This window comes from Anas platyrhynchos, chromosome 22 (genome assembly GCF_047663525.1).
Source record: "Anas platyrhynchos isolate ZD024472 breed Pekin duck chromosome 22, IASCAAS_PekinDuck_T2T, whole genome shotgun sequence".
Taxonomy (NCBI): domain Eukaryota; kingdom Metazoa; phylum Chordata; class Aves; order Anseriformes; family Anatidae; genus Anas; species Anas platyrhynchos.
The window spans coordinates 5,047,394-5,061,736 of record NC_092608.1 but is presented as its reverse complement, the minus strand read 5'-3'; the positions used below and the strand labels follow the sequence as shown (position 1 = coordinate 5,061,736).

The 14,343-nt window shown below is 44.7% G+C and overlaps 1 protein-coding gene across 1 annotated transcript in view; it reads right to left on the bottom strand.

Moving 5' to 3' along the window:
* Positions 1-14,343, bottom strand: part of DISP3 (dispatched RND transporter family member 3) — a 136,343-nt gene that overhangs the window by 118,604 nt on the left and 3,396 nt on the right. The window contains exon 2 of the mRNA XM_072026907.1: positions 10,802-10,871. The gene's annotated coding sequence lies outside the window, so the exon portion shown is untranslated. The remainder of the gene's footprint in view (positions 1-10,801; positions 10,872-14,343) is intronic.

Below are 14,343 nucleotides of genomic sequence, written 5' to 3'. Positions count from 1 at the left end.
GCTGAACCATGTGGACTGTGCAGCCTGGGGGAACAGTGCTACCACTCATCGTGTTCTGCAGCAGCAGAGCACTTTGGTTTCCCAAGCCACCAGCACAAGGCATTCCATCAGCACTTGTTAAATTGAGCAACAAAGGCCAATTAAATGATGTCGGAGAGGAATAAACCAGTGTTTTTCCCTGCTTATCTGGCTGCCTTCGTATCTGCATGTAACACGGATGTGCACAGCACAGCACCATGGGTCAGGGGACAGTCCCAGTGAGCCCAGGATCTCGTGGCAGCTCTCAGGCTGCTGTGGGTGCCATCCCACTTCTCTGCAGGGTCAATGCAGCATCGAGCTGTGTGCCTGCACGGAAGCAGAGCAAGCCATGGTCATCTCACCCAAAGAGAAGTTTCCTCAGCTGTGAGCTTCCCAAAGCTTCGATCAGGGATGCTGCAAAGTATCTTCATTCTTCCAACCAGATCAGCTGAAAAAGTTTCTCAGCAGCAGGATACCAAGAGCTCTGTTAGCCTCCCGTGCTCTCACAGCGCAGTCTGCTCGGAGTACTTCATAGAGCATCTGGGGAACCTGAGACTTCAAGCACAGAGGAAAAGGGGGGCTACAGAACAAATGTGGATATAATCCTGTTCCTTGGGCTTTCAGATATCCATACTGACCACTAAACTTCCTTGCTTTTTAGTGACAATGAAAATGGATGGGCCTTGAGGAACTATTTATGGAGGGAACAGACATTAAAATAGGATGGAGGCTAGGGAATGGAATGAGGATCCTCTGTATGGACCCTCAGATCTTTCCAGTTCCAGGCACAGCACCTCTGGAAACAAAGCCAAGGAAGTCTCTAGCATATTTCTCTCTCATTCCCTGCTCAGAAGCACTTGCTGCCATATCATATTTCATGATTTTTGACCTCTTGCCCCCACGCACAGCTAATGAGCTGGCACTGAGGCTGACACACTTTTGGAATCACAGGCAAAGCTCTGAAGATCAAAGAGGATTAGATTCCCAGCAGGGGAAGAAATACAGCTACTTGGAATAAGACAGAGAACTTTCTTGTAAGCCTGCAAATCTCCAAATTACATCCTTTCCTCAACATCCCTTCTCCACTAAACCCTCAGCCTGCTGTTTCCATTAAGCTATCCCGTAGTGCTCGGTTGCTTCTCTTCTCTTTGGTCTGTGCTCAGCCTTCCTGGGCATGGTGTGGCTGCCTAAGGTCCCAGGTCATTGCAGTGCTGAGTTCTGAGCATAGGCTGCACTGAGATCTGCCTCAAACCCCAATACAATGAGAACCGTGACAGAAAAATGCAGATCCAAAGAGAAACGCAGGTTATGCATCCTCTAGCTGCTCTCCCCTGCTCTCCCCCACTTTGGCAGAATGGCAAATTTCGTTTCCTGGAGACGTTTTACTGGGCCATCAGCGGGGAATCAGGAGCACAAATCAGATTATTTATTGCCAGCTGAAATCGCAGAGGTTCCACAATAAATTGGAGTGCAATCTCGTTTACCTGCTTTATCCCACTCCCGCTTTAGAGTAACAATTTCACAGTCAAATCTTTTGTTTAATATTTAAAATGTTCTACTTCCCATTTCTTCTGTCGAGGGAGATCACAATACTCTGAGACAAAATGTTCAATAGATTCTCAGATGGCAAAAAAATAATATAAATCGTATCCAGATTGTTCCTTAATTTAAAGTGATAATAATTTACCAAGACATTCTTAGTCAAAATAAATGTATCTGTATCTATCTGTATACATATATATCTACAGCGTTTAGGATTTCATCCCTCATTTTTGTAAGATTCATGAAAGATTTATGAGTTATTCAGCTACTCTGAGTTCCTGGAATATTGCTAATAAACCTTTCCCTTATTCCTATTGTTACATCTCATCAGCCTCTCAGCCATTTCAGGCTTTTGAAGCATACAGAGATTCTTTTTCGTTGAAGAATTTTAATATCTGCTTCACTAAGATGAACGTCAAGTTTTGTTACTTGGTCAAATCCATCATTTTCCACTCTCCAACACAACTTAAAAGCCAGGCAGACAACACATTAATCCCTTATTAAGACAGGAGTGGAGTTAGATGAGGGGAACCTCTGAAACCAGATAATGAATCTCTACAAATGCTCCAGCCTTTAAAGAATTAAGCTTTAAAGGTAGCTTTCCCTGCAAGTCAATTCAGGACTATTATCATCTCAAAGGATGGACTGATACACATCCCACTCTGCCAAATGAAAGTCTACAAATGCCTTTAAGGGCCTATCCAGGCATGAGTCTCATGCAGCAAGAGCCATGCTGAGATTTTTATTTTGTTGACTGCTCCCCAAGAGAGGATTCTCTCCCCAGACCTACTCCCATGCCCTCCTTTCTCCCTGCCACCACTTGTTCTCAGCTCCTGAGCAATTCATACCAGTAATTTCAAGGAAATCTCTGAATGCTTGTGGATTAGCCACAAACTGCTTCCTTAGCAGACCACAGACTCTCAGAGCTCAGAGATAGCACTTGGTGTAACTCCTACTCACTTCCCAAAGATAAACTGGCATAACAAGGATGTCTGCGTTTAGCCACAAGACATGTTCGTGAGCAGCCCGCAATGCCTAGGATTTTCTCAAAAGAAACCAAACACCAAATCGAGGTAGCTCTAGTTATCGTTGCCCCAGGAAATAAAACGAAGTTAACCCCATCAAACACAGTCTGTTACCTACAATCTAGATTTTTCAGCTCAAGCTTCCAGCTCTTCATGCCTTATCTTCAAGGCATTTTCCCTCCAAGCGAGGGTCTGAAGAGGCTGATACCGAAGCGCTGTTCAAGGTCAGGAACATGGCTGCTCAGCCTGCTAATAGAGACACGGCGACGTTCCTCCTGTCAGCACTAATATAGAGATCCACGCAGCATCTCCAAGAGGCTTCAGTCTGAGCAGATTCTCCAGAGCACATAGCGGATGAGTCCTTTAGATTTTAATCCTTTTGCTTTTTAATCTTGCTTTCCTCGCAGTCTTATCATGCGCTGCAGAGTTGCCAGTGATTAAGCCCGCAACCGAAGGAGGTGAAATTGCCCTGTAGACAAGAGCAGAATAAAAGGAAGGAAGCCCTGGTTCTGCTTCTTATCAGCAAGCACTATCCCAAAACCAGGCCTGGGGAAATCACCTAGGGAGAAAAACAACTGAAATTCCATCTTAATTACTGATAGAGCTTTCACCACAGCAGTAACTGCGCACCTCACCTCGTTACAGACCTATCATCACAGCTCTCTGGCACGATGAGCAGAACTGTTATGCCCATTTCATGGCACCAAGACCAGGGAAGGGAAGGAACTGATCCTCCGTCAGACACAAAAGCTGCCACTAAGCACAGAATTTACCATGCAAGTTGTGGACTAATGCCTTAACCACTAGTTCCTGCTATAATTTACCTCCTAAGCATAAACTTCAGTAGGAAGCAAGCCTTTAACTATCTCGGTAGCATTTTGCCTCTCTTCCCAGGACAGATCACTGCAGTGGGCACAGACCTGCACTAAATATTACTGTTGGAGGCTCCAATCCTGAGAACCCCTTCCCACAATGTCTCAGAGGAGATTTTGCTTGTAGCAACATACACAGCCTCAGCCAAGTGTCGTACATCATTATGGATCATCTCCTCTGGACCCAAGTGACAATGTGCTCCGTGCCCTTCCTGCCTGATGTTGGTGTGATGCAGCATTGCGGGAGCTCACGAGGGCAGAGGGACTCCAGACTCCTGGGGATTAAGGAGCCGGCTTTCCACAGACTTGTCAGAAATGAAGAGAACTGACAACTCTTGGGATTTCGCTTCCTTTTTACTCGGAGAGCATTCTGTCCTTAATTACAGTTGGCAGCCACAGCAACCACCTCATTTGGCTTTGTCAGGGCTGAATTTGACTGCATTCAGAATGGGAAACAATACGCCTTCCTTAAGCTCCTATCACCTTGGACACACGTCCAAAGCTGCTTCCTTTGTGAGGAGTCCCAAGGAACAGGAACAGTACAGGGGGAACTCCTTTGGGCTTAGAGACTTCTCAGCACACCTCGCGAAGAATGACCCTATTATCCTCCTTACCCCTAAACCCATTCTCCCTTCACCATGAAATGAATTACGAAACAGGAAAAGTAAAGGAGAAGCAAATAGTTTCATCTCCTGGCCTTACACGTGGTACACCACCAATTCATGGGTGGATTTGAGCAGGCTGCTTCAGTGCAGTGCTCCCAAATGCCCCGGGGAGATGCAGCACCACATGGCTGAGAGTCCAAGGACAGCCGTTACCCTCCGCTGGGGAGCATCGAACGAGACAACCCGTGTATTGCAAGTGCACTGGCATTGGCATTGCACAGCGATTCTCCTGAACGCTCTCAGAGCTGGAAGAACTGACATTTACAGCTCCTGCCAGACGAAACACAGTCACACCCTAGAAATCCTGTTTTTACAGTGTTATCGATTCCTCCCAGTTAGGCAACACAGAGAGAGAGAAACGCGCCCACGCATGAGACAGAGTTCAAGCGAAGGGGATCTCAGCTGCTTCTCTTCATGGCACTCTGGTATTTCCTTTCCAGCATGCAAATACCATCATAGCACAGGTTGTCTCTGCCCAAGTCTAGGATTTTACTGAGCATTTGCAAAAATAACTGGTATAAATTTGAATCTTGGCAAAGATCACCCCTTTGCATCTCCAAAAAGTATATCCCACGTTGTTTCATTCTGGATTTTTTTTTTTCTTTCACAGCAAATTAAGCACAGTAAAGCTTTGGAAAGCCTGTCTCTGCTCATTGCCCATCAGCATACCAGAGACCCCTACCATGGGATATCAGAAACAACCGCTGTCAGACAAGTCTCCTGCTGCATCCAACACAGCAGCACTTTCAAAGTCTGCAAACAGAGAGGACAACCTGGGAAGCTTTGCTAAAGCAGCCTGGAAACTGTGAAAAATCTGCGTCCCTTTCTTGCTAAGCAGACTGCAGTGCAAAGAGGCTCCTTACATCTCTTGCTAGCAATAGCATCTGGCTGATGCGGAGAAAGGCAATGAAAGTTAGGGAAGGACCCTTGTAGAAAACCTCAGGGCCACACAACATGGAGGAGATAACCAAGACTTCATGTGCCCTGTAGAAATGCTCTGAAGTTTCAAGCACAGGGAAAAAATAAATAAATAAAATAATAAAATAAAATAAAATAAAATAAAATAAAATAAAATAAAATAAAATAAAATAAAATAAAGATTTGCAAATTGGGACCTCTAGGCTATAAAATGTAGCTCATGATAGAGCAGAGCTCAGCTCTGGAGGTTTTTGAGGTCTGGTCTATTTGTCTGACTCATGTCCCTGTAGCAGTCTGCCTGCCAGAGGCGAGAACCTTTCATCATTCTCTTCTAAAATTTTCCAGCACAACTAAGACCTTGACACAGCGAGATGGAGAGAAAAGAGCCTGTACCAAATCTTCAGAAAGAAGGCACCAAACACATTTCGAGGCACTCTCAATCTAGCATCTCCCTTTATTCCCTTTTCAGCAGCCCTGGGAGCAGCTGGGATTTTAAGCACTCAGCACACTTCAGCACAGACTGGAGGATAGAGGGCATGGGAAGCACAACAGCAAGGAGCTGGGGGCTGACAAGAAAAGCATGAGGGATGCAGGTGTTCTGAGCACACGAGGTTTATGAATGACTTACACAGTAAGACACCATCCATTATACCGGTGCTGTCTCGGCTGGATTAACTCCTGGCGGGCAGGAGGCAGCTGGAGAGATGGATTTGCTTTTCTGTCACTCGTGATCAAGCCCAGTGTTCGCCACTCATTCAAACAGGTACGTGTGCTCTGCTGCACAGGAGCTACTGACAGCTTCACACATTTCGGTCTGCCAGCCATCTCCTGCTTTCCTACCAGACTTTGGGAGGTCAGCACAGGGAACACAGCACTGCTGCTTCCCCCTCAGTGCCATCCTACTGCTGCTTGTCTGGGACAAACTCTAACAGAACCAATTGAACTTCGAGGTGAGCAGCCTCCCTGCTGTCTACAAAGAGCTTTAAGATGCTGGAGGGAAGGATTCCCCCAGAGCACGGTGTTTACCAGCAGCACAGCACCACATCTGATGTGAATCATCACCCACCAACGTCACAGCCCCTGCAATCAATCCCGAAGTGTACAATACAAGAAGAAGAGGATGATGCCTGTCTGTTTTTTTTTCCTCCAGCCCTCCTAGCTAGTCAGTCATCACTTGTTTGTTGTTTGCGAAGGGAGTTTTTGTGCTTGTGGATTTCTGTTCGTGCCTCTGGATCTACAGTAATCCCATAATTGTGATGCCAAGCAGCACCTGAGGACAATTTTATCACATTCTGCATAATGTGTAAATACCATTAAGTTAGACGGATTTTCTCATTAATTCTCCATCCCAGTGACAAGCCAGGAATTAACACAATTGATTTTCCAGTCCCTGCTCATTATCGATCATCCAGGAACTTAGTCACATCTCATCTGTTCCACCTGGGTCCCAGCATTTATTTGTAGACTTCAACATAGATTAAACTAATAAAAAACAATGGGTGTAGCAACCTCTGTGCCCCAAACCCAGACGAGAACAAATTATACATGTTCCTAACTCCTTTGGTGGGAAAATTCCCACTACAGACCAGTATCCTACAGAGAACAGGCAGCGGGCAGGTTAAGGAACAGCCTGTTGTACACTGCCTGTTGCTCTAACATTTTCCAAATGATGGAGCACACCTCCACGTTGATCCCTAAAGACTTACAGAAAACAACAGTCCATAGGGTGCTTGTTTCCCAGAGGTGCTCTGTTTAAAAGTAGTGCAAGCAGTAGTGCCTGCAAGGGCCCTCCATGATTCAATCCACATTCTCCTCATTCTTGCCCCGGAATTCTTCCAGCTTTGCTGCTTGTCTCCAGTGACTGTAGAACGGGTGCTGCCTGGCAGTCCTGCAGCAGTGGGGAAGACACGTCTCACTCAACAGGTAAAGAAAAGAAAGTGAAAAATTTGGAAAAATGTCTAAGGCCAAAATGAAAAGCAGTAAATATATCAACAAAAAAATCATTTCAGATCTATAACAGGTTCTGTGAGGCTGCAAATGGAGTACAAGAACAAGTGGTGGTACAGAAAGGAATAATCATAGAATCATAGAATATCCTGAGTTGGAAGGGACCCTTAAGGATCATCAAGTCCAAGTCTCACAGACCCAAATCACCTCCCTCTCTCATCCATTGCAGAAAGAGCCATTCACTCTGGCTGTCGCAGATTGGCTGAGTACTGAATGCTTTTGCTTTGCTAAATAGTGTAGGTAAACCTCTCCTTGACCCAATGATCATTTTAAACCTTGCAAAGGTTTAAATGCCCACCACTATCAATATAAGGAAGCATCTGTCTTTTATCTGCATCTGCAACCCTGTCTTCAGTGTTGTTCTCGTGGATAGCTCTCAGTTCTGTCACGCAGCAGTGAGTTCCATAAATCAAACTGGAAGTGGCGGGGCAGGACGAGTAAAGACTCCTCCCAGGCATTTGAAAAGCACAGCTTAATCGCCCAAGCCATCTGCCTTGCCTTTGCACTACAGGGCCTGTAAATAAGTGTAGTCTTTCAGAGCCATCACCTAGCTCTCTTTGGCTCATCCAGATCCAGAAAGTATTCAATACAGGCTCAGAGATGGAATTATCTGTAGATAATAATAATCCTTATGGAAGCTATTTAAGGCAAATTCAAATCTTTTTTATTAGGTGACTTTTGAAACTTCCAGCGCAGGGAGGTGGAACAGGTCTGGAATATTAAGCACTAAGAGGTTAGAAGGGATATTTCAATCTGGTGGCTGTTTCTCCAGATAATTGGATTCCTAATCCCTGTAAGGTTATGATCTCAGTTTACTCTGCTGGGACAGAAGGTGCCCAATTAGTCTGATATGACATGACCCAGCACAGGCTCCAACACTGCCTGCAAGAGGCAGGTAACAATCTGGAAATCATCACAGGAGGGGGAAAGTGAGGCTGCTGCAGATACAGGCAAGTCAGGTGCTGACAGGTTGGCTTCTGTCTTGGGTTTCTCACTGGAACAGCCAGTGGCATACGCCTCTCCTGCTGTGGAACAATAGCCCACAACACCTGCAAACACAAGGAATGATAAAGTCCATTCTCCAAAGGGTGCTAGCTTACATGAGAGCCTGCTCCTGCCTAAACAGAGCCAGAAAAATACATCTCCAGCCCAGATCCAGCAGTCCACAAAGAGGAGCTCAGAAGATAACTTGTCTAGGTAGTATTCCTGCTGTGTTGTCAGGGTTTTTTTGAGGTTATGGTGCTGACAGGCAATAGCATTTAGCAGAAAAGCATGGGGATGTGGAGGTGCTCTGTTCTTTACAGAGAAACTGTTACATCACAAAATTATCTCTCAAGGACCGTGAAGTGTTTGTCTACGGCACAGAGGAGCTTGGAAATACAGGGGAACCAAGCTCTTGTAAAACATCTTCATAAATGGGATCAAAGCACAAAGGACAAGTCGAACACGCTGTTCCCATCTCAGGAGGAAATAAACAGAAAACATTGCTGGGCTTACATATAGTTTTAAATAAAAATAAACACACATATATATTATTTTTTTAAAAAAAGAAGCCCAAATCAACAATGGTTTGTGAGGGTCAGTTCACAGAGGCCCATGAACTTCACAGTCCGTACTCTATCTGATGTCTCCTTGGTAGCACTGCTGCTATCAGCAACCACCAAATGTTTGGTGCAGGGACTCTACCAATTAACAAGGAGAAGGAATGTGTCTCTGGAAAAGAAAGCATCCTCAAGGAACTGCTCATTTCTAAATGAGACACTAGACAAAGACTGGTGCTGAAAGAGGAATAAAAATCATGGACAATCAGACAAAATGCTGTCACCTTCCAGGTCTCTAAATTGGCTGTGGCAGCACAAGGAACATTGTGAAAAGTACATCCAACCCTCATGGCTCCTGGGGATAAATCAGACAAACCCACTGGCTTGTTCATATGGGTAAGACTTATTGCACACAGATGATTTTGCAAGTTTTTAACTGCACCTTTTGAGCAGCCAGGGATCTGTCTGAATCCTCTCACACACCAGTGCTGTCTCATGGATGACATTCTGCTTTTTTTTTTGCCAATTCACTGTGGACCACAAAGGTTTGCACGGCAGTAGGTAAAAAGAATTTCTAACAAGTGTGCTAACAGCCTGCATGAGAAAAATACAGACACTTTTTAAGGTTATGCTGAAAATAAAACAAAGAAAAAAATCTGTCAGGAACCAAGACTTTCTCCTTTATCAATGGCTGAGCTCATTTCCCCCTACAGCCTGGTAAATACATCCATTCGTGTGCAACCAGTTTTATGGCAGACTTCAGACTGGAACAGATTTTTATAGCCCAACCTTGAACTTTAGTGAGCACAGAATCCCAGTTGGTGAGACAATAAGATAAGCTGCAGCATCAGCCTGAGCCCTGCTCCAGGACAAAGCACGGGGACCAGCATTAGGTGATGCAGTGAGCTAATGGGGCATCGGGGACAGGGCTGAGTACAATGCTTGCTTGCTAGCTGGCTCCTTCATGACCAGCAGGACTCTTGACACATCCCAGCAAGGATTCAGACCTTGCAGATCTAGGACTATGCAAGGATCTGGCAGAGCCTTATTCCATTTCCAGTCTTGCTTGCCTATACAGCTCTTCCAGCTCATTTCCCTCCCGCCTCGCAACCACATATACCTGCTATTCTGCCCATCCAGGATGTCTACAGTGAGCAGTGATTGAAATGATATTCATGAGCTAGGCACCAAGCCATGGGACTCTTCACTGTCACTCACTTAGCAGTGACTGGAACAATTTATAGCAAATTGAAGTGTAAGGACTTGATAATGAAACTATTTCATTTCCATCTCTGATTCAGCTGCCACCTGTAGAACTGCAGCCAGGAATGGGCTCTGAAAACGCATTATAAGGCCATTAGAGCTCCTCAAGGCACTGCCTTCATCTTTATGCCTTTACTTCTATGTCCACCCACATCAGCTTTGTTGTTGTAAATGACTCCTCCTCTAGCTGGTCCCTGAAGTGATCAAGGTCTCCGGGCTGATTTATTACCCAAAGGACACAGAATAATGCAGCTGTCTGCACCTTTTACAGACAGTATCATGTGCAGAGCTCCCAGCACTCAAATGTCCTTTCCTGACCGAGAGGTAAAGCTGAAGTAGTGCCTGCTGGAACTCCGTGCTCTCTTTGGACTTGTTTCACAGCAAGGACATGAACAGGCCACAGGCTGTCTGACCATCAGCATTTTACAAATGCAAGCGTTAGTGTTGTGAACAGCCCTCCTGTCACTGCGGCCAGTTTCCCCCGACAAAGGGCCTCAAAAGAATTTCAACTTCCCCCCACAAACAGTTAGCAGGAGAGTGGTGTGTAGGATGCTCAGGTTTTGATTGTAAGAAGAAGAATGTACATCAAATTCAGTTTTCCCTAGAAAGTACAAAGCCTCACTGAAGTAAATGCTGAAAACATTTCTTCCTTTTAACTTTTTCTTCATAAGATGCTTTTTACACGAGCTGGAATGAAACAACACTCCCTCCCACACACAGAAGCATACAGATCTCTACAAAACAATCAGCTTGCTTCTCCTGTGGGTTAGCTTGCTGGAGAGATTGATATTGGTTTTGTTACGTCTCAATCCTCAGGAGACAGACAGAGCTTCAAAATTAGATGCTTTTCTTCACCATCTAGAGATGAATTAACTCTCAATGGGAATCTGCATCACTTTCATACACATTTATGCATTCATTCCTTCCTGACTCACAGAAAGCACAAACACCTTGGTGCCACTGCCTCCAGCCCTCTTCAGTCTCCAGGTGCATCTCACGTATGTATCCACATATCAGAAACTGCAGAAAGGGAGAAAGGAATTTAGGACTTGGCTGTTTCTGGCCACGAGCATTGTTCAAAACTAGAGTCCTAAACACAAATAAACTGGGTACAGACCAATTTCTTGTTTATGGTTTCCTAGGACATCTTTCTGAACAAGACAAGGAGAATACCAGTAGACAAATACAAAGAATTTCTAATCTCAGAAGGCACATGCAAAGTTTACACACTGGAGCAAGTCACCATCCCAGGCTCCTCAGTCATAAGAGTCACATCATTGTGTTTGTAAAAATGGTGAATATTTCTGGATGAAGCAGCACTGCATAAAATACTAAAATTCCCTGCATATAAGAGAGAGATCAGCAGGATTTGTGCACTTTTTATGCAAGGATATTGACAAAAGAACTACAAAGCCTGGGATAGTGTAAGTTCAGCTTCCCCTGCTCATCCTTTCTCTTGAATTTGAACAAGTTAAAATCCTGGGATCCAGTGACCTTGAAAATTATTAGGGATACGGATTTTAGAATTCAGGCTATCACTGCTGAAAGAACAGAGGCAGGGAAGTTCTGTGTGAACGCTGACCCCTTACTGCTTACAGAACAGCATGTGATTCCTGCTTTGTGAGCCAGTTAAAAAAAGGGAAAGAAAAGAATATAATAAATTTTCTGGCACAAAGAAGTAAGAGAGGATTTCAGCTTCTGAGTATCATAAATATATCTGTCCTCTCGAGCCCCTTCTTGATCTTTCCCCTTAATTCTCCTCCCACTGTCCATGTGCAAATGTTGTTCCACCTTTGCCTGGAACCCTCAACTGCAAAGGTCTGAGGAAGCAGGGACACTACGGGGGAATATTGCAGCAAGAAACTTTATAGAAAGCTTACAGCACATCACTGGGGAGGAAGCTTTGTGTTTCTGGGTGGCTAATTAACTTTTACTTAAGAATTAATTTAAAGAAGGAAGACCAGATGAAGAACGGCATGGCACAGCACCAAATATACTCTTAAAGCTTTATTGCACTCCAGAACATAAAAAAGCAAATGAATCTTTAGCATGTTATTCCCATCCTCTCTTTTATTTATATTGACTGGAGCTAAGGTTTACACCGCAGTGGAGCTGTTCCCCACAGGATAAAATACGACTCAGCTGTGCCATACAGCAGCCTTATGCCACACAGAGGGTAATTAATAATTTATCCGAAATCATTTCATCAGCCCCTGGGACAATGGCTAACAGGACTGGGAAGGTGGTTTATTAAACCATCTTTTCATTGGGTCAAAGTTTGAGAAACTGCTTTTTCCCCCAGCACAGTGATGCTTCACAGCCTTATTTGCAAAGAGAGACTGTGCAGGATGCAAATGGGTTGAATTTGCCCACGATAAGGAACAGGCATTCTGTTTATCCCTTTACCACCAGCAAATCAGTCGATTCAGGGAGGGGCTTTTTTGGCTTACTGGGACAGCTTAAAACATGTATCTTCTCCATTCTTTGTGCTAAATCAGTGACAAAGCCCTGCTTCCTGCACTGATTGAAGCACTGCCTGGAAGAACTTCCCATCCTCCCCTAAAAGAAGAGGAAGAAAGGAGACTCTAGCCTTCCTTGTTAAAACTGCTGGGCTAGGCAGCATTTCCCAGTGAAGGAACCGGCTACTGACCCAGCACTAGGTTCCCTCAAACAGGGGGAGCACCAGAAGGCTGCACGTGCCACCCGTGACAGGAGGACTGACCTCTGGTTCTGCAAACATCTTCGACTTGTCAGCCCAGGTAGCTGAACACACGGGCTTTGTGCCTGCTTCACCCATGGGCCAGTGCTAGACCTCCATCACTCCCAGTGCTGGACATGCACATTGCACCAGTTACAGCCATTAACTTCCTTTACCAGTCCCTTATTTGCAAATTTCCACATCTCTGCACGAAGCAGGTGACCTGTCCAATAGGTATTAACAGGAATAATCACCATCTCTCCCTTCTATTTTCCACAACATGCAGAAGCTTTAGCCTAGCCAGGACCTGCAGTAAGACAAAAATCGACTTCTCCATAGCTTTGAATACCTGCTTCTCTTAGGCTAATATAAAAAAACTCATTGCTTTCCTTGTTCTTACAAACTTGCAAAACATAGCAAAATCAGATCCTGCAGGGGAAGATTTTAAGTCAAATAAACTGCTTTCATTGATTTTTTTTTCAGCCTCATGAAAATATCGTTTCTGCACTAGTCAGATTTGGACTCTGTTAAACCAAGTACCTATGTGGGCAGTAGAACCACTGAAGTGTTCTGTGGATTTGTGTCTCAAAGCTGTGTATGAACTCCCAGATGCCTGCTAGGGGCTGGGTCTACCTCAGCTTTTCAGTGTATGAAGGCACTTTTAGGGTCACCCTACTCAGCACAGCTGTGTATTTTCTCAAAGCTTGACAGAATTTAGTATTTCTGAAACCTCTGCCAAGTTTTATTAAAATGGGCCTATGGCTCCACAGCTTTCAGGATAGGATGGACAAATGTGATTCTTTCACATTGGTGTCATTTTCTTTTGAAACATCCAGTACCATTGCTTTTGACCGAATCCACCTCATGATTTCCCAACAGGAACAGATGAAGGAAATTGGGGCTAGAAGAACTCTTGACAGAAGCAGGGAGATTCCCAGGTCAGCATGCAGCTGGATTACTGCTGGGTTGAGAAGCACCTACGCAGTAAGCCCAAGTGCAGTGGACTTCAGGAGCATTTTGCCTGTTGCACAAATCCGCCTCTGTAAAATCCAGGATCTGCTCTAAGAGGAGATGATCAACCTTCTGTCCTTCCCTTGGGTAAATACTGCATGAGCTTTGCCAAAACATAATAATAAAAAAAGAGCAGATACCAGGATTTCCCACCTAAAGGAGCACATAATATTACTGCCAGAAGAGCAGAGCTGCCCAGTGCTAGTCTGGTCTAGGACAAGACTCCTGAAAGGCAACAACAAAGATTGCATGAAGCAGATTCTAACCTCTTCTCCCACTGCTGAGTTCTCATTGCTTTCAAGCTCTTGGAGCAGCATGCCAGTGTTTTTGTGAGGTCTTCGCTGCTTTCCTCGCTCCCTGACAAACTGCCTATGTGACACATCACTCGGCCAGCACATTCACCTTGATTCATTATTGACAGAGCCATCTGATTAATGAGCAGCTTCTCCTCCTTGTTGTTTTCATGAAAAGCAGCATAATGGTGCCATAGATTTTTAATTCATCAAACCACTCTGGCAGCTTTACAAGAAGTCAAAAGAGGACAGGCAGGTGTTATAGTTTTATTTGAATTTGTTCTGTTTTTAAAAATTAAAAACATTTGGGTTTTCACGTGCCGAGGCTGTGAACTGCAGTGTGCAAACTTCTCTTCCAAGATAGCACAAGCATGAAGTCTGGGGCAAGATTCCTTCCAAAAGGATAGATGCACTCGGTCACCCACGCTGTGCCTGCAGACCAAACAGACTCAAACTCTGAAGCAAGTCACGCCCACCATCCAAAAGATTC